Raw genomic sequence first — 24,051 nt, forward strand, 5'->3', positions numbered from 1 at the left:
CCAGTGTGCATGTCTCTGTTGAAACATCTATGGAAAAATCAGTGTTGCAAGGCTGAGATATTAATCAGTGTTTCTTTCTGTCACTGACCCTCTATTTCTCCTCCATTCCCCTCCCACTTCCCATCCTAAGGGCTCCTTTCTGTGCTCACTGCCTCGGGGAGGATGAGAGATGGATCAGGAAAGAGCAGAAACTGGGGACTCCCCTGGGCTTTGGTCTGCAGAGATACAGGGAATCAAGAACACAGCATACAGAGGGGTTACTGTGAGAAATGGAGACCAGACTTCCCTTCTAATTTGCAGAAACACAAGGCTTCACCCGAGTCAGACAGATTAGCTGAGAAGAACCAATGCATGTATAGACACTGGTGGATTCTGCAGAGATGGGCTCTTGGCTCTGCTTTCTGGAAAGGTCCAGAGAGATGATTCCTAGAGAACTTACGGCTAGCATGGGGAGTTGAGCTTAAACATCCCTGGCAGGGATTTCTGAATGACATTGGGATAGCTAAGAGCCCACGTGAATGCACACAACTAAACAATTCCTTCATGTCCTATATTTTACCATGTTGTCATGTAACTTTTATCTTTGTCTCTGAAATAATGGAAACAACTGGTAGACTGTGCCTTGCCTACTTTTACAGCCTACATAAGAGCAACACACATAGGATAGAATGGTGGGAATCTCAGCATGTGTACACTTGGATGAGGGCAGGATGGAATCCCATGGCAACTTGGCTTTGGGTAACCCTGCACCCCAGCCTAGATCTCACCTTAGTATGCCAATCAACTGCCTCATGGCTCTCAGATCTACTCTGTCTCCTTCTCTTGTTTTGCTCAATATCAGAAAGAGCTAAACTTCCCAGATGCCCTCGCCCTCTGTTTCTGGGTGATCAGTCAACAGGCAGCATTGGCCAGAGGGAAGCCAGGGATTTCTCCCTCTTTTTCTGCCTCCTGAGTTGTCTCTGGTAGTGGCTCCATTTCCCGTCCGTCTCTAATCCATGGTCTCTGCTCCTGACTGAGATTGTCATTCACCCCCATTGTCCCCTTCAGCCTTAGAGGTGATGCCAGCTTCACGATGCAGCCATTTGGCTTCTTAGCTCTTCTATCCCGTGTGTCACCAATCCCCTGTATTAATGTCCCTCCATTTGAAATACCTTGGCTGGCTCCTGCTTTTTGACTGAAGTCTGACTGGTAGACTGAAGGAAAAGGATGAAACCAACTCCAAATCGATGACACATTTATATCCCTCTTTCAAAATGAGCGCCTTAAAAGTGAATTAAGCACTTTGGGAGGCCGAGGCGGGCGGATCACGAGGTCAGGAGATCAAGACCATCCTGGCCAACATGGTGAAACCCCGTCTCTAGTAAAAATACAAAAAATTAGCCAGGCGTGGTGGCAGACACCTGTAGTCCCAGCTACTCCGGAAGGTGAGGCAGGGGAACTGCTTGAACTCGGGAAACGGAGGTTACAGTGAGCTGAGATCCAGCCACTGCACTCCAGCCTGGCGACAGAGCGAGATTCCGTCTCAAAAAAAAAAAAAAAAAAAAAAAAAGAAAAGTGAATTAAGTAATTTTGAGGGGGGTTGTTCTGTTTCAACAACTGTTCCTGTGTTGTCCCTTTCACTTGAGTTGTTATAACTAAATTCAAACCTGCTTCATAGACTTACTGTAACAATTTTAAGTTAAAAAAACAAAACCTCACTGAAATGTTGATTTTGCTACCTACCTACAAAGCAGAAGCTTGTTCCGGTCCCAGCTGTCAGACAATCCTGGGCTGATAGCTACTTTAATGAATTGGTAGCAGAAGTATACATTGGGGTACAGGGAGATGGGGGTGGGAATAGACGTGCTTGGTTTACCTCAAGAGTTATAATATCACAGGGGCAAAGGCAGGTTTGGTAAGTTCCAGCTGCCATTTCTCTCCAAGGGCCAGGAAACAAGGTCCTAAGATAGAAGTCACTGGCCATGAACAACCTTATTCAAGGAAAAGAACCTCGTCTGCAGGACACCTGTGGTGTGAAGGCTGAGACCTGTGCATTCAGCAACAGAACCAGCCACGGTGGGGCTGCAGTAAACCTCCTGGCTTATCAGCCAGTCCACAGGACCAAAACAGAGGCCAAATGCCAACTCACCCTGGAACTCAGCCACACATAAAAGAGGGAGATGTGCTCAGAGTTCAGTGGGAGGGTGGGGAGCAAAGTAGGAAATGGGCTGCACGGCAGCTCCCGAGCCCTGTGTGTGGCAACAACCCAAACCCACGTTAGTGTTTATCATAGGTCACCACCTACAACTGGTGGGAAAATGGTGTTCTTATTCCTGTATGCACACTGCTGGCACAGTTTTCCCAGAGAACCTGCCTGAGACCCAGCCCGGCTCCAGAAGTCAGCCTCCACATGCTTACCTAAACACATCTGAAGATTACTAAGTTCTAGAAGTACTGTTATGCTAAGTACTGAACACATATCACCCATTTAATCTGCACAATTCTTGAAGCAGGTGATATTTTCATTCCCATTTACAGAGAAGGAAACCAAGGCGCAGAGAGGTTAAGTAACGTGTTCAAGTTTGCCCAGCTAGTAAAGGCTCAAGCCAGGATTTGCACCTAGCGAGCCCAGCTCACACTCTCTCCACTGTCTCCGCTCTCTACTGTCTAAGAGGCCTCCTCCAGGACCTCTCTCATATTTGTGGGATGTGCTGATATTTGCGGGATGTGCTGATATTTGCTGGGACTCTCTGCAAGGCAGTACACATGAGAACCTTTTCTACAGTGCCCCCAAGTCACTCCGCCTCCTTCCTTCCAGAGTTCTCAGGCCACCATGCACACCGTGCCTCTGTCACACGGCTGGGGCAGAGCCATCTGCACTTCTCCTGGGGGGCAACTGTACTTTCATTCGCACGACTTCCACAAGCAACTAGGATTCTCTCTGTTCCTGGGAACACAAAGGGCTCAGGGACTCCCAAAGGGAGTCTGAAAACCCCACGTTTCGCCCAAAGACAGAATCCCATCACACCCTGACACCAGGCTTCCGCCTCCCCGCACAGAGACCTTCCCAGGGCACACGCTGTCATTCATGGGGAGGCTTCACATCTGAAAAGGACTCAGGATTATGCACCATGGCCAAAAATGCCTGTCTGAAATTCTCTGCCTATGGCAGGATTTATTTTTAAAGCAGCGATATTTATAGCCGGCTGTCGACATTCACGCCAGCGCTTAAGCTGCCTACAAATGTCAGGGTGCCGCTTTCCCAGGGAAAATCTCGGATGTGACACGGAACGAACAAACCTGGAGCAAACTGAATTATCTCCTCAACGTCAGATCAAAGGTGGACTTGTCCTCTGCTTTGGATGCCGCCTTGCCTGAGCAAAGAAATTAAGGAAAAAGCAATTTCCCCTAACAGGAGTTAACGGCGACACTTTGAATGTCACATTAGTGGGATCTGCTATGCATGGTAGAAATAATGAAGCATGTATGTACACATGATTTCCTTTCACCCAGCACCTGGCAGAAAGAATGCAAGCACTCACAGAACCCACGTCTGCAAAAGCGAGAAAGACAAGGTCTTTAAAGCTGTTTGTTTTCATGGCATCATGACTCTCTGCCCCAGCCACAGAAGTCACACTCATTCAGAATGAGAATGAACGTGGAAAACAGTCCTGTGAATTCAGTGAAGTCTATTTCAGCCAAAGTATGTTAGTTTCTCAAACTGGGAAAAAAATGGATCGCTAGGAGTTCCTTTGGGAAAAAAAGAAAAAAAAGAGAGAGAGAGATTTTCCTGAGTCTTAATTAGTCTTTGATCCCAAAGCCTCCCTCCTTCTCCTCTGGCCTTGATGAATCCCGGAGGCGCAGGGGCGGCAGCACTCATCCCATGCTGCTTTGGGAGGGTTATTTTTCTCACACACGGTTTCTGTCATGCTCCAGTGGTTCTGGCTGTGAGCCCGCGATTTTGGCCAGCCAGGTGGAGGGGATCCTATCAGCTGGACCTGTGTTCAATGCCATTTCCAACATGTACAGGCTTTGTGCCCTGGGGCGAGTTAGGTACCTCTCTGAACCTCAGGTTTCACATTTATTGAATGGCAGCAAAAAGCACCATCCTTCCTAGGTTGTTGCAAGAATGAGATTAAATGTTAGATTCAAAGGGATTGGTACAGAGGCCAGGTGTGGTAGCTCACGCCTGTAATCCCAGCACTTTGGGAGGCCGAGGCAGGTGGATTGCTTGAGTCCGGAAGTTTGAGACTAGCCTAGCAATATGGCAAAACCCCATATCTACTAAAAATACAAAAAATTTGCCAAGTGTGGTGGCAAACACCTGTAGTCCCAGCTTCTCAGGGGACTGGGGCTCAGGCAGGAGGATGGCTTGAGCCCAGGAGGTCAAGGCTGCAGTGCGCCTAGGAATGCACTGCACTCCAGCCTGGGTGAGAGAGTGAGATCCTATCTCAAAACAAAAGAAAACAAAAAAACAAAGTGATCGGCACAGGAACTATGTTTCATGTAAATATCACTAAGTTTTATTTAGGTCTGCCACTTTATGATTTGGCTTCTGTTAGTTCCCTCCCGTTTTCATTATTTGATCTCCCCTTTCCCGCCTTCTGTTTTTTGTTGTTTCTTTTTGTTCATTTTGTTTTGTTTTGTTTTTGAGATGGAGTCTCGCTCTGTCGCCCAGACTGGAGTGCAATGGCGCGATCTTGGCTCACTGCAACCTCCACCTCCTGGGTTCAAGCAATTCTCACACTTCAGCCTCCTGAGTAGCTGGAATTACAGGCATGTACCACCACGTCTGGTTAATTTTTGTATTTTTAGTAGAGATGGGGTTTCACCATGTTGACCAGGCTAGTCTCAAACTCCTGACCTCAGGTGATGTGCACACCTCAGCCTGCTGGGATCATAGGTGGGAGCCACCACGCCCAGCCTGGTTTTCAATTTTAATGTCTCCACAGAGTGCTGTTCTATATTCTATGGAGTGCCATTCTATACTCCGCGGAGTGCTGTTCTATGTTCCTCAGAGTGCCGCTCTCTGTTCCAGCGGAGTGCTGTTTTCTTTTTTTTTTTTTTTTTTTGAGACGGAGTCTCGCTCTGTGGCCCAGGCTGGAGTGCAGTGGCCGGATCTCAGCTCACTGCAAGCTCTGCCTCCCGGGTTCCCACCATTCTCCTGCCTCAGCCTCCCGAGTTCCCACCATTCTCCTGCCTCAGCCTCCCGAGTAGCTGAGACTACAGGCGCCCGCCACCTCGCCCGGCTAGTTTTTTTGTATTTTTAGTAGAGATGGGGTTTCACCATGTTAGCCAGGATGGTCTCGATCTCCTGACCTCGTGATCCGCCCGTCTCGGCCTCCCAAAGTGCTGGGATTACTGGCTTGAGCCACCGCGCCCGGCCTCGGAGTGCCGTTCTATGTTCCGCAGAGTGCCGTTCTATGTTCCAGAGGAGTGCTGTTCTATGTTCCACGGAGTGCTGTTCTATGTTCCACGGAGTGCTGTTCTATGTTCCAGAGGAGTGCCGTTCTATGTTCCGGGGAGTGCTGTTCTATATGTTTTTATGTCACTCTCAGTGGTTGCCCCAGGGAATTCAAAATACATACTTAAATTTAAATAATCCACTCAGAATTAAAACTTGCCCTTCCAAGTGGAATTCTTACATGTTCCATCTATATAACTGAAACCCCATCAGAGTGTTCTACGTTTTCTTTGAAGCATCATTTATGTATATGAAAGAGCCTACGAGGAGAAAAACAGCCTGGTCTAGCCTGTTCCATTTGCCCAGATATCCGCCCTTTCTGTTGCTCTCCTCTGTACAGTGTTTCCTGAGCACCAGCTGCATCCAGGTGGCCTGACAGGCGTTGGAGACACGGTGGACACAAAGCTGAGAGGCCCCGGCTTGTGGGGGGCTAACATCCCAGTGGGAAAGACAAGCATTGATCGGGTGAGGATATAAAAATACAAGCTTGTGACAGATGGGTAAACCGAGGCTCACGGAGATGACTCAGCCCCTTGTGAGTACATCCCACACTCTGGGACAGAGCACTCATTCTGTATCACTGCGCTGGGGACAGGGACAGAACGATTCAGAAGGACAGACCCTGCCCTGGCCCTCCTGGAGCCCACTCCAGACCCCAGCAAGCATCAGGCCTGGAAGTCGGCGCCTCCCTGCCACCATGGTTCTCCCTGCACTGCTCTGCTGCTGCCTCCACACAGTCTCACAGTAAGACGGTGGATGCAAACGTGCTTTGAAAGTGCAAAGTAGGGCTGGGCGCAGTGGCTGTAATCCCAGTACTTTAGGAGGCCAAGGCAGGCAGATCATCTGAGGTCAGGAGTTCGAGACCAGCCTGGCCAACATGGTGAAACCCCATCTCTACTCAAAATACAAAAATTAGCCAGGCTTGGTGGCGGGCACCCGTAATCCCAGCTACTCAGGAGGCTGAAGCAGGAGAATCGCTTGAACCTGGGAGGCAGAGGTTGCAGTGAACTGAGATTGCCCACTGCACTCCAGCCTGGGCAACAGAGTGAGAAAGGAAGGAAAGAAAAGAAAGAAAAGAAAGAAAAGAAAGAAAAGAAAGGAAGGAAGGAAGGAAGGAAGGAAGGAAGGAAGGAAGGAAGGAAGGAAGGAAGGAAGGAAGGGAGAGAGAGAGAGAGAGAAAGAGAAAGAGAGAAAAAGAGAAAGAGAAAGAGAAAGAGAGAAAGTGCAAAGTAGGAGTCAGGGAACCACGGAGGCCTCCGGGGCCCACACTCCAGCCCAGTGTGCTGGTTACTTGGGATACCCCCTTCCCTGCTGTCCAGAGCACTTGACCGTGTGTGGGAAAGGGATGCGTTCATGACCACTGCGTCCCAAAGTACCACAACTGGCACTCCAGCTTACGACAATGGAAGGTTTCCTTTCACAGCTCTGGAGGACGGAAGGCGGAAATCCAGGTGTCAGCAGGGCCGGCTCCTCTCCTGGAACCTCTGAGGGAGAAGCCGCTCCATGCCCCACTCCAGCTGCTGGTGTGGCTGGTGATCTTTGACCAGAAGACACCTCACTCCCATCCCCTTGGTGTCTCTGTGCCTCTTCTTCTATAAGGACAACAGTCCTTGGGTTTAGGGTCTGCCCTACTCCAGCATGACCTTATCTTGATGACACCTGCAAAGACTCATTTCCAAATAAGGTCATATTCACAAGTACATAGATTTAGGACTTGGGCGTCATTTGGGGAAGCACAGCGGACCCTCTGCATCCCCCAAAATGATGAGCGGAGCTGCTTCACTTGTCCCCATCTGCGTGGATTCATGCCTCTGGACACCTGCCCGGGGCCACGCCCTCAGCCATGCTGGCACATACCCTGGTGGCTCCCGCCTCGGTGCTACCCATTGTCTCCTCCTGCCCCTGTGAGAATTCCCCAGGGACGTTGCTTGGCCAGGCTGTTGTTGTCACATGGGCCTCAGCGGAAGCGTCACCCCCAGCAGACATGTGCAGGGTGCCTTGCGCTCCCTTCACCCTTCAGGTAACCCTGGCTCATCATCACCGTCTTCCTCCGTATCTGAAATTCTTATCTATTTGCTAGATGACCTGATTTTTTTCTGTGCCTCTCCCACCCCAGCAGAAGGTTAAGTTTCATGAAAACAGAAATAAGCTTGGGTTTGCTTCTCATTTTACTCCAAACATCTGGCATGGTAACTGGCTATCCTTCTGTCTATTCTAGTAGATTCCTTTGAGGGTGTGTATCAGTGAAATCGCTCCCAGTAATAGCTATTCTTGATCACCAACCTCTCCAGCACCAGCCACTGTGTTAGATCACTGGGCACATTCTATGCTTTGAACCCTTACATCTAGAAAGGTACTTTACAGCCACTTTAAAGATGAGAGGATACCACAGTTCCCAGAAATGAGTTCACTTGATCGCATGTAAACAACTAGTTAACGATCGCATTCAAATTTGAACCCAGACTGTTCTAACTAAAAGCCCAAAGTCTTTGAATTAGGTTAGGCTACTGAAATCAACAGGAATGTCCCCCTAGGGTGGGTAAGGATTCTGCCGCTGACTCATTGGCCCTAAACTGTAAAGCATTGTAGACTATGGCGGAGAGTACGTCCATGCCTGTAGCCATCTGACATGGTTTGGCTGTGCCCCACCCGAGTCTCATCTTGAATAGTAACTCCAGTAATTCCCATGTGTTCTGGGAGGGACCTGGTGGTAGATCATTGGATCATGGGGCGGTTTCCCCCACACTGTTCTTGTGGTAGTAAGTCTCACAAGAGCTGAAGGGTTTATCAGGGGAAACCCCTTTCCCTTGATTCTCATTCCCTTCTCTTCTCCTGCCTGCCACCGCGTGATACATGCCTTTCACCTTCCACCATGATTGTGAGGCCTCCCCAGCCACGTGGAATGGTGAGTCCATTAAACCTCTTTCCTGTATAAATTACCCAATCTCGGGTATGTCTTTATTAGCAGCATGAAAACGAACTAATCCACCATCTCACTGTCCTCACTCCGGTCTCAGCAGCCCTGCTGAGCAGCTCTGGGGTAGAGGAGGCTGTGAGGGGGAAGGCTCCAGCCACTTCCTGCAGGAGGGATGCTTCTGTCCATGGGAGACCAGCTCACAGTGGCGCCTCGTGAAAGCCCATGGCTCCATCACCCTGAGCCCCCTTCTGTGCCGGGCCCCCAGCAGCTATGGACAGAGCCACTCCCCAGAAAGTGACCACATGATGGTTTCCTGCCTGTGATGGCCTCCTTCAGGCACACCTTTCTCTCAGCTGCAGGCTACGCAGAGGAGCCAAGGAGTACCGCGCACCTCTCTGCATGTCAGGACTCCTGTCCTGTCCCTGAGGAGTGGGACCCTCAAGGTGTTCTGCCCAGGCCATCAGACCACAACCGCCCCGACGTCACTGAGTGGAGTGAAGAGAGACTGGGATGTGCATCTGGCTCCCCCGACAGGCCCCGCTTCTCACCCTGTGAGTCCACAAGGCCCGCAGCAGCAAAGGGCCATAAACCGGGGGTTTAAAACAGCAGCAACCCATCCTCTCAAGCCCTGGAGGCCGGAAGTCCTCAGTCAAGGTGTGGACAGGGCCACGCACCCTCTGAAGGCTCCAGGGCAGGCTCCTCCCCGCCTCTCCAATCTCCTGGGCACTCCGTGGCTCATGGTCATATCGCTCTGATCTCTGCTTCCATCCATGCGTGGCTTCCTCCCTGAGCATCTGTGTCTCTATCCAAACTCCCCTCTCCTTTCTCTTACAAAGCCTGTCACTGGATGAGGGCCTGCCCTGATGTGCGACCTCACCTTTACCTGGTTACATCTCCAAACATCCTATTTCCAAACTAGGCCCCACACCCAGGTGTGTGGGGAGAGACATGGGGAGAGGCCGATTCAACCCACCCCTCCGTCCAGAAGCTTCTCACCTGCCTTCTGCTCCCTGGGCTCCGTGACCACTGATCCTGCTCACAGCCTCTGGTGGTTTCGCCGGCCCCTGCCTCTAATTGCTTCTAGACTGAGCTCTCTGAAGTTAAACCTTGTGAGTGTGAAGTTAAACCGTTCTTCCCTGCCAGGACTCTAAAATAAAGCCTGGGTGACAGAGCAAGACTCCTTCTCAGAGAAAAAACAACAACAAAAAATAAATGAATACACCATGTGTTTCTGTCATAACCAGTCATGGGCTGCAGGGAAGCAGGACACGTTGTCTTTAGCTAAACTGGATGATCACTGTTAAGACAGACGGCACATCAGCGATATTTGGAAACAAAAAAGCCCGCATATGAATGTGACCAGTGGGCTAATTATCAGTTCAGAGAGGCCCTGAATGCACACTGGCACAGCTCCACAGCTGTTAATTACCTCCATGAACACAGGACAAGCAGTCTTCATTCACAGGCTGCACACCGCCCCCTGCCCCCCAGCCACTTTAGGACGTGGAAGACACAAGATGCGTCAGGTGCGAGATGAGAATGGTGACCACGGGGTTTGGGATGAAAAGCCGTGGTGATGACTGCCTGAGCATCATGCTTTAACCCAAGTGAGCCACTTCTACTGTTCTACTGCACCTGTCATCTACTAATGGAACAACGTGGGTTTCTTGAGGATCAGCCGGGAGGTCCGTAGAGTGGGAACCTGGAGTTCTCCCACCCCGAGGATCCAGGGGTCACTATGCTCGCCATCTCCCACACGTGGTGATGCCCCGACCCTGAGCCGCACATCCCTAGGTTTCCCTGTCGCAGCAGACGACACCATTGCTGCCCCCAAAACTCACGTCCTGACTCCTTCCCGCCTCTCACACTCCACGTCCAGTCCATCAGCAAACCCTGTTGATTCCACCTTGAAGACACACCCCGAGCCTGTGCCCTGAGCCTGCGTGCTTCTCCCCACCCTGACTCGGTGGAAGCCCCCGTTATCTCGCATCAGGACACGGCTCCCAGTGGGGTCCCTGCTTCCACTCCTGATTTTTTCTGTGTGGCCACTGGAGTGACTCTCTACAAAGCAAAGCCAGACACACATCCTCTCTCAATTCCAATGGCATCTGACACACACGGAGTGCAAAACTATGCCACAGTCGCCCCCTGCATCTGAGGTAGGAAGGTAAGAGATGAGGCTTAGAATTGGGACCAAACAGGACTAGCTAAATCAGGTCCCAGGCAGAAGCACCTTCCCATGAGACGCACCCACAGTGCCATGTCTGTTGACCATTGCCATGGCAACACCCAGAAGTTACTACCCCTTTCCATGGCAATGACCCAGCCATCCAGAAGTTACCACCATTTTCCAATAATTTGCTGCATAACCTGCCCCTTAATTGGCATGTAATTAAAACCTGGTTTAAATCCAACTTCAGAGTCACCGCTGAGCCACTACTCTAGGTGCACGGCCTGTGAGGTAGCCTTGCTCTGCAAGGAGCAGGACCTCTGCCGCTGCTATGCACAGACGCTTCAGTAAAAGCTGCTACCACCACCAGCTTGCCCTTGAATTCTCCCTTGGGCAAAGCCAAGAACCCTCCCAGCCTAAGCCCTGATTTGGGGCTCCCTGCCCTGCACCACATCTACATTCTTGCTGACGTGACTTCTTGGCTCCTCTTAGCTGGAGACAGAGTTAACGTCCCTATCCCCTGAAACCAGGCAGACACTGAGCTTTGCTTTGGCCAACAGAATTCAAGAAGTGCCTTGCTCCATTCAAGCCTGGGCCTCATGAGGTCTTCCATGTCTCTGCCTCATTCATGGCCCAACTGTGCCCTGGCCAGAAGCCCTATCTCACCTGATGGAGGAGGGGAGAGCAAGGAGCAAGGTGGTCACCCCAGTCCAACCAACCAAGACCCTCCAGTGGCCACACCCAGGTGCATGTGAGCCCTGGCTGGACCGGAAGAGCTGTTCAGTCCAGTTCAGTCAAGCTGAGAAGCTCCATGCAGCCAACCAGAGGTTTGGGAGCAATGATGGACTGTGACCGCTTCAAGCCCCAGGCTTCGGGATGGTTTGTTATGCAGCCTTGTTGGGACAGGGGATAATACATACAGTTCCACAATTCTTGGAGTTCTACCTTGGCCTGTAAGACTCTAATTTATTCCCAATCCAGGTTTCATTTTTTTTCCTTCCCTGCCCCTCCCCATTCACTGACTGGCCCACCTTCTTCTCCTTGGACATGTCAGGCGTCCACGCACCCCAGGCCCTCTGCACTCCCCTCTGTCTGGAATGCTCCTCCCTGAACACTGACAGGGCTGCTTCCTCCCTCTGCTCAACATATATGTCTCAGGAAGCCACCTGGACCACTCTTTTAAAGTGCCACCATCAGCAGGAACTGATTTCCTGCTCCTCTACCCAGTTTATTTTTCTGCAAAGCACTGATCACTGCCTGACGTTATATCACATGCATTTGACTTTTTCTTCATTGGGGAGTTGAATGTTGAAGTCTATTTCACTAATTGCTATACCCTTGGTGCCTGCAACAGTGCCTGGTACATAGCGCTCAATGGACCCTTGTGAATGAATGATTAGTCATACAGTGAGCAACTTGTGGCCCAAGGATGCCACGTGTGTCTCACTATATAGATCTCTGTTTAGATGCACTGATGTATCCCTTTCCCTTGATAGGGATGCTGGGGACAGGGAAATTCCCCAAAAGACAGGGTGGACATGTGGGCAGAGTCTCAATAGACCACCCCACTTGGTTCACCCTCCAGTGCTTTCCCATCTCTTGGTATTTTAGATTCCACAGACCAGGAATGAACGGCTCAGGAATACTACATTTTCTCTTGTTCAAGTCCCATCAAGAAGAACTCAGCCGGGTGCAGTGGCTCACGCCTGTAATCCTAGCACTTCAGGAGGCCGAGGCAGGCTGACCACTTGAGGTCAGGAGTTCAAAACCAGCCTGGCAACATGGCAAAACCCCATCCCTACTAAAAATATACATACACACAAAAAATAGCTGGGTTTGGTGGTGGGTGCCTGTAATCCCAGCTACTAGGGAGGCTGAGGCAGGAGAATCTCTTGAACCTGGGAGGGGGAGGTTGCAGTGAGTTGAGATCGCGCCATTGCACTCCATGCACTCCAGCCAGAACGACAGAGCAAGACTAAATCTCAAAAAACAAAACAAAACAAAGAAAAACTCTTCGTGGATTCTTCTTGTATGTGGGGCAATCTAGCCTTAGCGTTCCTCCCCAATTCTCCTTGCTAATGTTGCAAGACAGGCTTGAAAACGCCATATGCCATTAGGCTCTTCTTCTCCAAAGAACTTCCAAAGAAAGAGACTTGGGAAAATTGCTCCTCCATTGCTATGAAAATGTTCCTGACAACAGTTTCTTCTGTATTTTTCTGCATCCTCTACCATAACATTCCGAGTAAGAAAACCATGTCCAGCACGCCATGCTTTGTTTTGCTGGGGAAGCAGTGAGCTTCCTTCCCCGAAGAAGTGAGAATTATGCAATTGTTCATGTTTTCTTTTCTGTCCAGCCTCCCTGGAAACTCAGAGCCAAATGAGAATCTTGGAGTAACTATGTTCAGCCTCCAAGGCAGCATATTTTAGTTTTTCCTTCTCTTTATGCACACATTCTACTTCCTTCCATATCACTTCATTATATTTAATGATTTTGGTAATTAGGACATATTCTTGGAAAGAAGCATAATAAAAACACATTCACAGATAATGAAGTCATCAATTATCATTTTTTTAAGTATGAAAATCAGGAGGGACTCAAATCAGGTTAAATATCACTGCGTGATCCATGCTGGGGGCGCGTCTAGTCAGTTTCAGTATTATTCTTACATGATTGTTTCAGGAACATTCAGCCCCAATTTCAGTCTTATCTATTTCACTGAAAGCTTTTATATTTGGAAGGAAAACCACATCCCTTTCACGATTCAGTCAAACCCAGTGGTGGGTGTGACTTGGTGGTCCTTCAGTCTGCTGTAGGAGACTGATCTGCACGTGGTAGAGGGTTTTACATCCCTGGCCTCCCCTTCCCCAGTCATATCAATCAAAAGCGTCCTCAGACATTGCCGAATGTCCCCTGGAGGGCAAGTTGGCCCCACTGAGAACCATCTTTCATGGCTTTTTAATCCAGGGCTCTTCCGCAGGCTGGCATTTCAGGGTCTTTGCTCTGTGCAGGCAAAGGAGAGGGGCTGTGAGCCGGCCCTCAGGCACACTTAGCTGGGAATCCTGCATCACCTGACATCCTCCCAAGATGGGTCTCTGATCCGGTAGAATCCTCTTTGGCTTTCAGCAAATCAGGTTGACTGAAACTGTGCTGAGGTTCCAATTCCACTCACATTACTGACAACAAAAGAAAACAATGCCAACAACTCACAGGGCATGAGGTCAGAAAGGAGGGAAGATGCTGCCTCCCTGGCTTTGAAGGCAGAGTGCGAGGCCCTCAGCAGCCCTTGCAGCTGGCAAGGCAAGGAATGAATTCTCCCCAGAGCTCAGAAAGGCACTCAGTCCTGCCAACACCAGATCATAGCCCTGTGAGGCTCATCTCAGACTTCTGACCTCCAGAACTGAAACAGAATACGTCTACATCACTTTAAGCCACCAAGACACTGTGGGGTCACTTGCTACAGCAGTAATAAGAAACAGATACACGATTTCTGAGCCTCAGTACCACTGACATGTGGGACCAGGTGATAATCTGCTGTAGGAGACTGATCTGCGCGTGGTAGAGGGTTTTACATCCCTGGCCTCCCCTTCCCCAGTCATATCAATCAAAAGTGTCCTCAGACATTGCCGAATGTTCCCTGGAGGGCAAGCTGGCCCCACTGAGAACCATCTTTCATGGCTTTTTAATCCAGCAGACTCTCCGCTAAGCTCCTTCCTCCCAGGGATTCACGGCACACCCTCCAGTAAATTCACTAAGCCCTGAATGTGTGTCCCAGGCGCTAAAGGCAGAGGGTTGGATAAGTCACGGTGTGTGCCCTCAGAAAACTCACAGTCAGTCATCGAGGTAGCTGCTTAAAGAATTATGTGGTAGCACCTCCTCTTTGAGGGTTACGTTCTGAAGACTTAGAGCACACAGGGAGAAGCAGGACAGTCAGCTTGCTGAGAACTGCAGGACCAGCTTGGTCCACATTCAGGGCCGGTAGTCAGAGAATAGGCCACCTTTCTTTGCTCATTGAGATGGAATCATTCTTTTCTCATTGAGATGGAATGCACATGCCATAAAGGTCACCATTTTGGTGTGCAATGACATGGTTTTGGCACATTCACAAAGTTCAGCAGCCGTTATTACCATCTAACTCAAGAACATTTTCATCACTCCAGAAAGAACCTCATATCCCTTAGGGGTCACTCCTCATCCCCATCCCCCCATCCCCTCCACTCCCCCAGCCACCATCCCTGGAGGGGTCACTCCTCATCCCCATCCCCCTACCCCCTCCACTCCCCCCACCACCATCTCTGGAGGGGTCACTCTCTCCCATCCCCCATCCCCTCCACTCTCCCCACCCCACCATCTCTGGAGGGGTCACTTCCTCATCCCACCCCCTCTACTGCCCCAGGCATCATCCCTGGGGAGGGTCACTCCTCATCCCCATCCCCCCACCCTGTCCACTCCCCCACCACCATCCCTGGCAATTACTCAGATGCTCCCCTCAGAGCTCCAAAAGTTTCCCCAAAGAGGCTACAGATGGAGGTAAAATCACTTCTTGATTTAAAGAGTATTTGCGGATGCAGCCTAATCCTGTTTTCTGTAATTGTAAAATGCAAATGACCCTGGTAATATATGTACTGGATCATAGAACTGGAGATTTTTTTTTTTTTAATTTTTGTAAAAAAAAGTTTCCTAGAATGAGAATCCAATCAAATTTTAACACTTGGTGAAAAAATTCATTCAGCTTAACTCAGTGGCATCAATAGCAAATCAACCCACTGGCTAAATATTGAAGGAGATCTCAGCTCATCAGGAATGCGTGAGGGACATCCAGTTACCTGCACCCCGATAGAGCAATGTTCTGGTTTAGCTATCCTCTTTGTAACAAAGGTCATTAAACGTCCAAGGAGCAGCTTAAAATTCCTGAAGTTTGAAACCCACTGTAGCCACCTCTGGTCTTTAACGTAAACAGACTCCATTTCCATTCAGGAGCGGAGTGCCCGCCACTGCACTCAGCTCAGCTGTGTTTAACATCCTAAGAAATGGAAATGCATAATTGGCTTTATGGGATTGCTTCCAGAAACACTGGAATTTTGTTATTTATTGCTTTTTATACCACAAAAAGGGGGAAAGCAGCCCCAGCATCTCTGAATGTGGATGATGGCTTCCAAAGGAGCTTGACGTAGCTTCTGCTCGGGGGTCCTGTAGCCCCTCTTTCCTCACACTGACCTCACAAAGAGCAGAAGTGGTCCCAAATGCAGAAAGCCAGCCTACCTTCAGGACCTGTTCTAGGTTCTCCAGCTTGGCTTGGAGCTGGTGTTTCTCCTTCACGGCCAAATCGCGCTCTCTGGTCAAGAGGGTGAGTGGGTGGTTGAGATGCACATACTCTGCCTTCACCTGCAAGTGGAAGGAATGGAGACAAGGAGGTTATCACAACCTGCCTAAGAGCTGGAGCAAGCATCTGCCCCCAGCTGATGTCCATTGCTTCCTCTTTAGGAGGAAAATCTTCAATTTCCTCTTAGAGGATTCTTCCCTTCCTCCTTCTCCATCATGGACTGGGTCCACTCCTACTAGGGGTCACTACACATGACCAAGGGCTGACCAATCAGCAGACGACCTCCATCTTCCTCCCGCCCACCTCCACCACAGCCTCAGTGATTGGTTCAGGGTTGCAAATGTACCACAGGCCTGGCCAATCAGTGTAATCTCATCTCCTGGATGTAGTGATTGGGTGGGGAAGTCACATGACCCAATTGCATTCTGGGGGAATGAGATCCTGTACTAGTATAGGAACCCGGAAGAACTCTCCCTTTTGCCCACTGGACTTGGAAAGTTAAAGACAAAAAGCTGGAACTACTGTGGCCTTGTCATCACGAGGGAAGAACCCATCTGAGAACAGAGCCAATGAGATAAATGCAGAGACGCAGAGGGAAAAGCAGGATCCCCTATGGCATCATTTGAGCACCCAGATCAAGCTGAGCCTGAAGCTAATTATCTTTTCCTTTTCAGTCACTTGGACCAATAGATTCTCCTTGTTTGCTTACACCAATTTGAATCGTCTGTCCCCTGTAACTATGAGAGCCCTAACAGATACAAGTGTTTTCCCATTGTCTAAGCATATTCTTGTCTAAAAGTTTTACCTCATCTTAAAAGTGAATAAAAACGCCAATGAAATTCCACATGAACTAGAATGCATTCCCCAATAAATCCAAAACCACATAAATTCCATTCTTAGGCCACAACCCCCAGGGCCAAGCTACAAGCTTATTGGGAAGGGAAGCGCCATGTTCAGTCTCTCTCCTCTTCGAAACAGGTAAGGGGATGCTGTCAATGAAAGAAGTCACCATGGTTCCTTTCCCATTCATTTTCATTGTGGAGGCAACATATTTTAACCCAACAGCAGCCTTGTAATTTCTTTTCCTCCTCCCCAAGTCTTATGATGTGAATTATGGCTTCAATAACAGACTAACACAATGCCACGCTTGTCAGCTGCAGAAGTCCTTTCTATTTCAAATACTTTCTGTACTGAGTGTTAGTTTAACCTGACAACTTCTGGGGCACCAAAAGAAAGGCAGGCACCCACTTGGCATTCCCAAATGGGAACAGGGTTACAGGAAAGCTGTTATTAAGAGGTCGTAGAGAGGTTTCATTCGAAGGAATATTTTAATGCCATTTTGCTGCAACGTGATGTTATCAGGCAATGAACTTAGAGAAATAATCCAAATGCCCCCGGTGAAAATGTCACGACGTATTTGAATTAAACCATCCTCACTTCTGAACTTCAATACCCCGGGGTGCAGGTTTGCAGAAAGCATCACTTTCTTGCATCCTAGCTGTTCAAGAACATTAGGACTTGGGAGTCATGCTTGAATACTCCTAAATTCAGTCTCACACAGCAACCAGCACCATCTTTCTGAAATACCTGCCAGATCTTGCCTCTCCCTGCTTGAAACCTTCTATGGTTTCCACAGAATTTAGAATAAAATCCAAACTCCTTGGTGGTCTAAAAGCCCCACCCACCTGCTACCCTGTTGCCACCATGCTGGGGACACCCTGGCCTCCTTCTGTCCCTTAAACAGGTCAAGCTTCTTCCCACCCCAGAACCCTTGCACCTGCTGATTCCATTGCCTGCAGATCTCTACCCCGCCCTGCCCCAGTCTGCTCAGGTCTGGCTCCTTCTCATTCGGTGTAACCTCAGACAGGCCTTTCCAACCCTTGCAAGGTGACGAAACCCTTGTCTCCACTCCCCGCCTCCATGTCCCTCCCTCTCACACCGCCATGCTTCAGTGTCCACGTGTGTTCCAGAAGTTTTCTTCTGCCATGCAATTTCCCATCGCCAGAGCCCAGAGGACCGCCTGGCAGGGAGTCAGTGGTCAAGCAAGATTTTTGTACTGAATGGAATGGTGTTGAGGAAAGTTCCAAGATTGGAAAGGAGGCCCTGGCTCCTGGGTGGACTACTGCTGTTAACTCTCCCAGACCCAGGCCCCACCATCATCCATCCCTCTTTGTGTCCCAAGAGGCTCATCCTCACGGCCTGCACCCCCCGTGCCATCCCCGCTTCTAATCAGCTTGCCTAGTGGAAGACATGACCGAGAAACAATGAATCAGCATGACCCCTGGCCCCCGGCCCTCCCCACCAGCCTGCAGGGATTACTCTGAGTTGCTCCCCTTAGAAAGACCACTGGTGAGCCTGGCCCTTGGCTGGAGGCCTGGGAACTGGGATTTGGGGAGAATTCCTACATTCCCTAATCGATTAGTGCGGCTTACCGCATCTAGGCCACTTGAACAAGACAGTTGGTACCGAACACCTTTCCTTCTGGGCGTCTGGAATTTTGGTATGTGCTGGACAGAGAGTGCCCATGTGACCAGGTCCCCATAAAAACTCTGGTTGCTGAGTCTTTAATGGGCTTCCCTGATAGATGACATTTCACACACATCGCAGCTTGCAGCTGTGGGTCCACTAAGTGTCCTGTGTGATTCTTGGGAATCCTCTTGGGAGACGACCTGGAGAGCCTGTACCTGGTCTCCCCCTGGCTTCATCCTGTGTGCCCTCTCCCTTTGCCACCTGTGTGGTGTGTCCTTTTGCTGTAATAAGTCACAGCCCTGAGGGCGGCTGCACACTGAGCCCTGCAAGTCCTCCCACTGGGTTGTGGAACTGGGGTAACCCCCAACAGTGTCCTTCTATGGGGAGGGCCTCTCCCACATCCTTCTCCCCATACCCATAGCAGGTGGCCACGGTGCCCAGCCTCTGCTGGTCTCAGACTCCCAACCCCCTTTGCAGGTGTCCTGCCCCCCTGCCCCCTGGGCCCTGCAACACCACCCACACCTTTGCTAGTACTTTATTTTCTAAACTCTGCTCCATCCTCCAGTTTGCAAATGCCGTCTATTTGCTTTTGTGACCCTGATGGGTAAAATCTCCAAAGAAAAAGAACATTAACAGCCCAAAAGCAACATGATGACTCAGAGGCTCCCTACGTAAGGAGTTCCTAGTTTGGAGAGGAACCGATTCAGACTCATGCTTCACAGAGAAGCCAACTTGGGTTTCAGGCTCCATGTGCAGAACCCAGCATGAAGATGCATTTATTATCCAGCTTTTTATAAGAGCACGGGACAGTCAGGAATTGCCCTCTAGGGGGCAGCATCCAGTGCTTTGGTCAAGAACAGACAACCTCCAACCTATGGACAGACCACCGTTCCAGTGTGAACCTGGAAAGAAATGACTGAGCACCGGTACGCGCTCTCCCCCGGGCATGTCACAAACGGTGGCCGGAAGCTAGAGAGTCCAGCTGGCCCCTAAATCCTATTTGTCCCACAATGGAGCTAAAAGGGAGCTAAATTTAACACAGTAGAGCAGAAACACTGTGTTTCTGCAGTGGACAATATGGTGGTAATTGCAGTGATTTAACAGAAGGCAATAATGTTGGGGGAACAAATGGATCTGTTGGCCTTGAGGTGATACTCATAAGCAAAGTAAAAGAAAAGAAGTTCTCAGAGGAAGGTGAAGAGTCCAGGCAGAGTCTACGGAGGACCTTGGGGGCAAGTCAATGACATTTACTCTTTTTTTTTTTTTTTGAGATGGAGTCTCGCTCTGTCACCCAGGCTGAGTGCAGTGATGCAATCTCAGCTCACTGCAACCTCCACCTCCTGAGTTCAAGGGATTCTCGTGCCTCAGCCTCCCAAATAACTGGGGTTACAGGTGCACACCACCATGCCTGGCTAATTTTTGCATTTTTAGTAGAGACAAGGTTTTGTCATGTTGGCCAGGCTGGTCTTGAACTCCTGACCTCAAGTGATCTGCCCGCCTCGGCCTCCTGAAGTGCTGGAATTACAGATGTAAGCCACCGTGCCCAGCCGATATTTACTCTTTCGTGGACCTCACCTCATGCCACAATTATGGTTTTGCATTTCTTTGACTTACAGTTCCCCATAGTGTCATCTTTTTGTTTACCAGTACGATGAAGGCCACGGCTCTGGTTCACAGCAAGGAGAGGGTGTGTGGACAAGGAGAGGGGAGGGAGAACCAAAGAGACTGATTTCCTAGATGTATAATGCCTGAGTAATGGCCCCACACGAAGATGCCCACATCCAAATTCCTAAAGCCACTTTTCGCGGCCGAACGGACCCTGAGGATGAGATTGTGTGGAGGGTCCTGAGAGTGGGAGAGCACGGGGGTTATCCAGATGGGCTCTATGTAATCACAGAGCCCTCCTCAGGAAAAGTAGAGTCAGAGACGAAAAAGAAAGAGCTTGGACAATGCTCTGCTGTCAGCTTTGAAGATCAGGGAAGGAAGCCAAAATAAGGCAAGAGGAGAGACTGTACCCCAGAGCCTCAGGAAAGCACACAGGCCTGCTGACATCTTAACTTTAGGACTTAAGACCTGCAGAGCGCTGAGACACGATGGAGTGTTTGTGGGAGTCTGTCGCAGCAGCAACAAGGCAACTGATGTGGAAGTCAGCTAGACGGCAGTCCTCATCACTGCAAGCATGCGTTGAATTGTCACTCTGCGCCAGCAACTGGCATCTATCCCTGGAAAGCCTAAGCCTCAGTGAGCTGGGCCCCACCCCTCCTTATCCCCCAAGTCAAGGTTTGTCACCTCCTCTCCTGGTGCAGCCCCCAGGGCTTCAGTCGCCCCGCTGGCTCCTCTAACCCTGCCTGTACCTCCCTAAGAATGCTTAGCAACCCTCCTCAATTGCTTTCGGGGGATGTGCCATATCTCTCCTGCTGGGACCAGACCGAGACCATCTGTGACATGGTTCTGATGAACCTGGAGCAGAAATCTCTGGAGGACAATGACCTTTCATGAAACAGAGCTTCGTGAGAAAAGCTTCAGCCCCTCTTCCTCCCGCCACAGTGGGGATGCGATCCTTCCAGATGGAACGCCACCTGTCGCGGTGTCACGGAAGCCACCCTCCACACACGTCACCGCTGGACAGGAGCCCCGGGGCCCTCGCTCCTTCTCTAGGCAGCTGCCTCTGGCCAGGCTTCCTGAACACGATACTGCCCCTCGTGTGTAACCCACCAAGCTCAGGCTTCTGTGAGGGCAGCTGGAAATAATAACCCCAGCTGACAAACCTGGAGAAGGGGGCGTTCTCTAATTCAGCAGCCACCGATCCCACCTGGATAGAGGACTGATGCTGCTGAATTAAAACACAATAAATATCGGCTCCAATGGGCCACTCAAATGCTCACACCTGGGGCCGGTGGCCCAGAAGAGAGTCTGGCAGTTTCCTCTCTGCTCGGTTGGCCTTTGCAGCCCAGCTCATGCCAGGAGTCTTGGTGGACGGGCCCTTAGCTGACAGATGCCCTGTCCTCTGGCTCCAAAGAACACAGGGGTGCAGGGATCCCCACTGCATTGAGGTCTCTGCCTCAAAGTCCATCACTTTTTTTTTTTTTTCTTGAGAGAGCCTGACTCTGTCACCCAGGCTGGAGTGCGGTAGCGTGATCTCGGGTCACTGCAACCTCTACCTCCTGGGTTCAAGAGATTCTCATGTATCAGCCTCCCGAGTAGCTGGGATTACAGGCGCGCTCCACCATGCCCAGCCAATTTTTGTATTTTTAGTAGAGACGGGGTTTCTCCATGTTGGCCAGGCTGGTCTCAAACTCTTGACCTCAGGTGATCCATGCGCCTTGGCCTCCCAAAGTGTTGGGATTACAGGCATGAGCCACTGAGTCCGGCCTGGGTCCCTGTCCCATTGCTGGCGTGAGCCACCGCACCCGACCTGGGTCCCTGTTCTGTTGCTCTTGGTCTAGAACAGTCTCCTGGATGTTCTCAAGAGCCAAATGAGTCTCCTACTAAAGGAGAAAGCGAACTCAGAGTGACAAAGACGACTCAGAGATCTTCACTAAGACACACAATCAAAGAAAAAATGTCCCAGATGTTCAAGGTTAGCAGGCCGGACGATTCTTCCTTTGTCTTGATTAAACGCAAGGTGAAGAACAATTCCCTCTTATAAGATTGTTTTTAGAGAATAATAATCAGCTGCAACCCTGGGCTGGACACTCACCTTTCAGTCAAAAACTAAGCCTCATGAATCCCAAATATCTATGTGTGTCATCCTTTCAAACTTTCATAATTTTCTTACTAGAAAACAATGCGTCAAGAGGGAAATTGCTAGTAAGTTACATGGCTGACATTTCATACCAGTGTTTCCTAACTGTGCCTATACTTCTACAACCTTGGGTTTCTGGCCAGCAGGTAAGGGGATTCCCTAGGTTGTAGGAAATTCTGAACCATGCTACAGCGAGGTCAAAGGTCATGAACGTCATGACCTACTAGTGCCGGCTCCAGAATGTCAGGTGCCGACGGGGTTTGAACGATTCCCCATGACCTGCTCACCACACACACACACAACAGCACACTAACCACCCCAGGCATCCAATCCAGACACTGGATTGGATGTTATTCTCTAAAAAAAATCTCATAAGAGTGAACTGTTCGCTTTGATCCAGACATTGGACTCATTTCTATTTCAAAATACATTCTCGTGGCAGCAACAGTGGCACCAAGTGGAAGAGAAGCTTGAAATATTTGGCCTCAGATACTCAATGTGATGAAAACCTTGAACCTCAGACCTGCTACAGGAACAGTGGCCCAGCATGGGGAGGAGGGAGCTCAACAGGCCCCTCCTAACCCAACAGAGAAGAAATTTGAATCATTTTCTCTGAAATCAACAAAAGGTTGGCTTTGCAGCCTCAAAGGTATCAAAGCATATTCTTTGCACTATGTCTTGGATCCCAGCTCATCGGTTCCTCCCACAAGGCTGCCTGCCTGAGAGAATTCAACACCCCAGACAGCCCAATACCACCGTTTGCGCCCAAGAACCAATCATTTCTGCACAAGGAAAAATGCTGACAACGCAGTCTCTTTGCATTCATAATTAAGAGCTCTGAGAATTAATTTCTGTCTCTTAATCAGTGCTACCGAAAAGCAGTTTGCAATTCCAAGCAAGAATCAGATAGAGGAACTGCTGATCCCCCAGTGTCTCCAGGGACCCAGAAGAGCACTGGTGTTTCTGCAGTTTTGCGTTGACGAGACGAGCTCACCCACGAGTCCAGAGGGAAGGTTGACGAGCTCACCCACGAGTCTGGAGGGACGGTTGAATGCTTCCATCAGCACAAACTCACCCCCACCCCTTCAGCCTCCCCAGCTACCCTGGACCACAAAGATGCTTGGCCCAAGAGACAGTCTCTGGGGACTGCCACTCCCTCAATGCCTCCCATGCAGGAAGCCAGCCCAGGCACTTGGAAGGAAATCCAAGCTCCGCAAAGCAGGCTGCAGGACAGACCCGGAGTGCCCCTGCTGCCTCTCCCAAAGCACCGCTATTCCTGTCCACCCCGGGTGAGCTGCTGGGCTCTCTCAGACACCCCTGCGAAGCAGAAGCCAAGGCGAGCTCATTTCCTGTGCCTTGCAGCCTTGTTTAAAAGGCCAAGCTGAGGAGACAGCAGGGGGAGAAATTCAAACCTCAAGTGAACAAACAAAGTGGTTTGAATCCTATGGGAGCAGGGATGTCAGGCTGCACCATCAGCCGTCTAGGAAAGGAGGCTGCCGCTGTTGTGAGGGCTGAGCCCTGGGACCCCCACCTCTGCCGGCCTTTGCTGGCCTGGTCAATGCCTGCAGGGCTCAGCTCCAGCACCCCCGTGCCCCCACAGCTGGCATTGCCTCTCCAGGTGCAGGAGCCCAGCTCAGGGGCAGAGTGTGGACACATGCAGCTATTTTAGTCGTAGGAAGAAAGCCATCCTGGGATCCAACCTCCCTGTGCCCAGCTCCCCACCAGCCCTGCTGTCAGCCTGCACTGGAGGCCTGGAACACCCCCATCTTTTTTATATTTTTCCTCCTATTTGAAGAAAATACTCCTGGCCTAAGAAAGTCACGAAACCTTATGATGCATTCAGACCTCAGTGTGAGTGAGTGTATCAGAGCCTTTCCTGAAAGTGTAGGTTTGGAAAGTGGGGCTGGTGGAAAATGGGGAAAGCATACTAATTGGAGGGTCAGGATATATTAAAACACACCTTTTTTTTTTTTTTTTTTTTTTTTT

General features: G+C 50.1%; 1 protein-coding gene across 1 annotated transcript in view; it reads right to left on the reverse strand.

The window, feature by feature from the left end:
• Positions 1 to 24,051, reverse strand: part of RIMBP2 (RIMS binding protein 2) — a 234,357-nt gene that overhangs the window by 91,904 nt on the left and 118,402 nt on the right. The window contains exon 3 of the mRNA XM_017867548.1: positions 15,791 to 15,913. The gene's annotated coding sequence lies outside the window, so the exon portion shown is untranslated. The remainder of the gene's footprint in view (positions 1 to 15,790; positions 15,914 to 24,051) is intronic.

The sequence above is a fragment of the Rhinopithecus bieti genome, unplaced genomic scaffold (assembly GCF_001698545.2).
Source record: "Rhinopithecus bieti isolate Rb0 unplaced genomic scaffold, ASM169854v2 scaffold_3615, whole genome shotgun sequence".
NCBI lineage: Eukaryota > Metazoa > Chordata > Mammalia > Primates > Cercopithecidae > Rhinopithecus > Rhinopithecus bieti.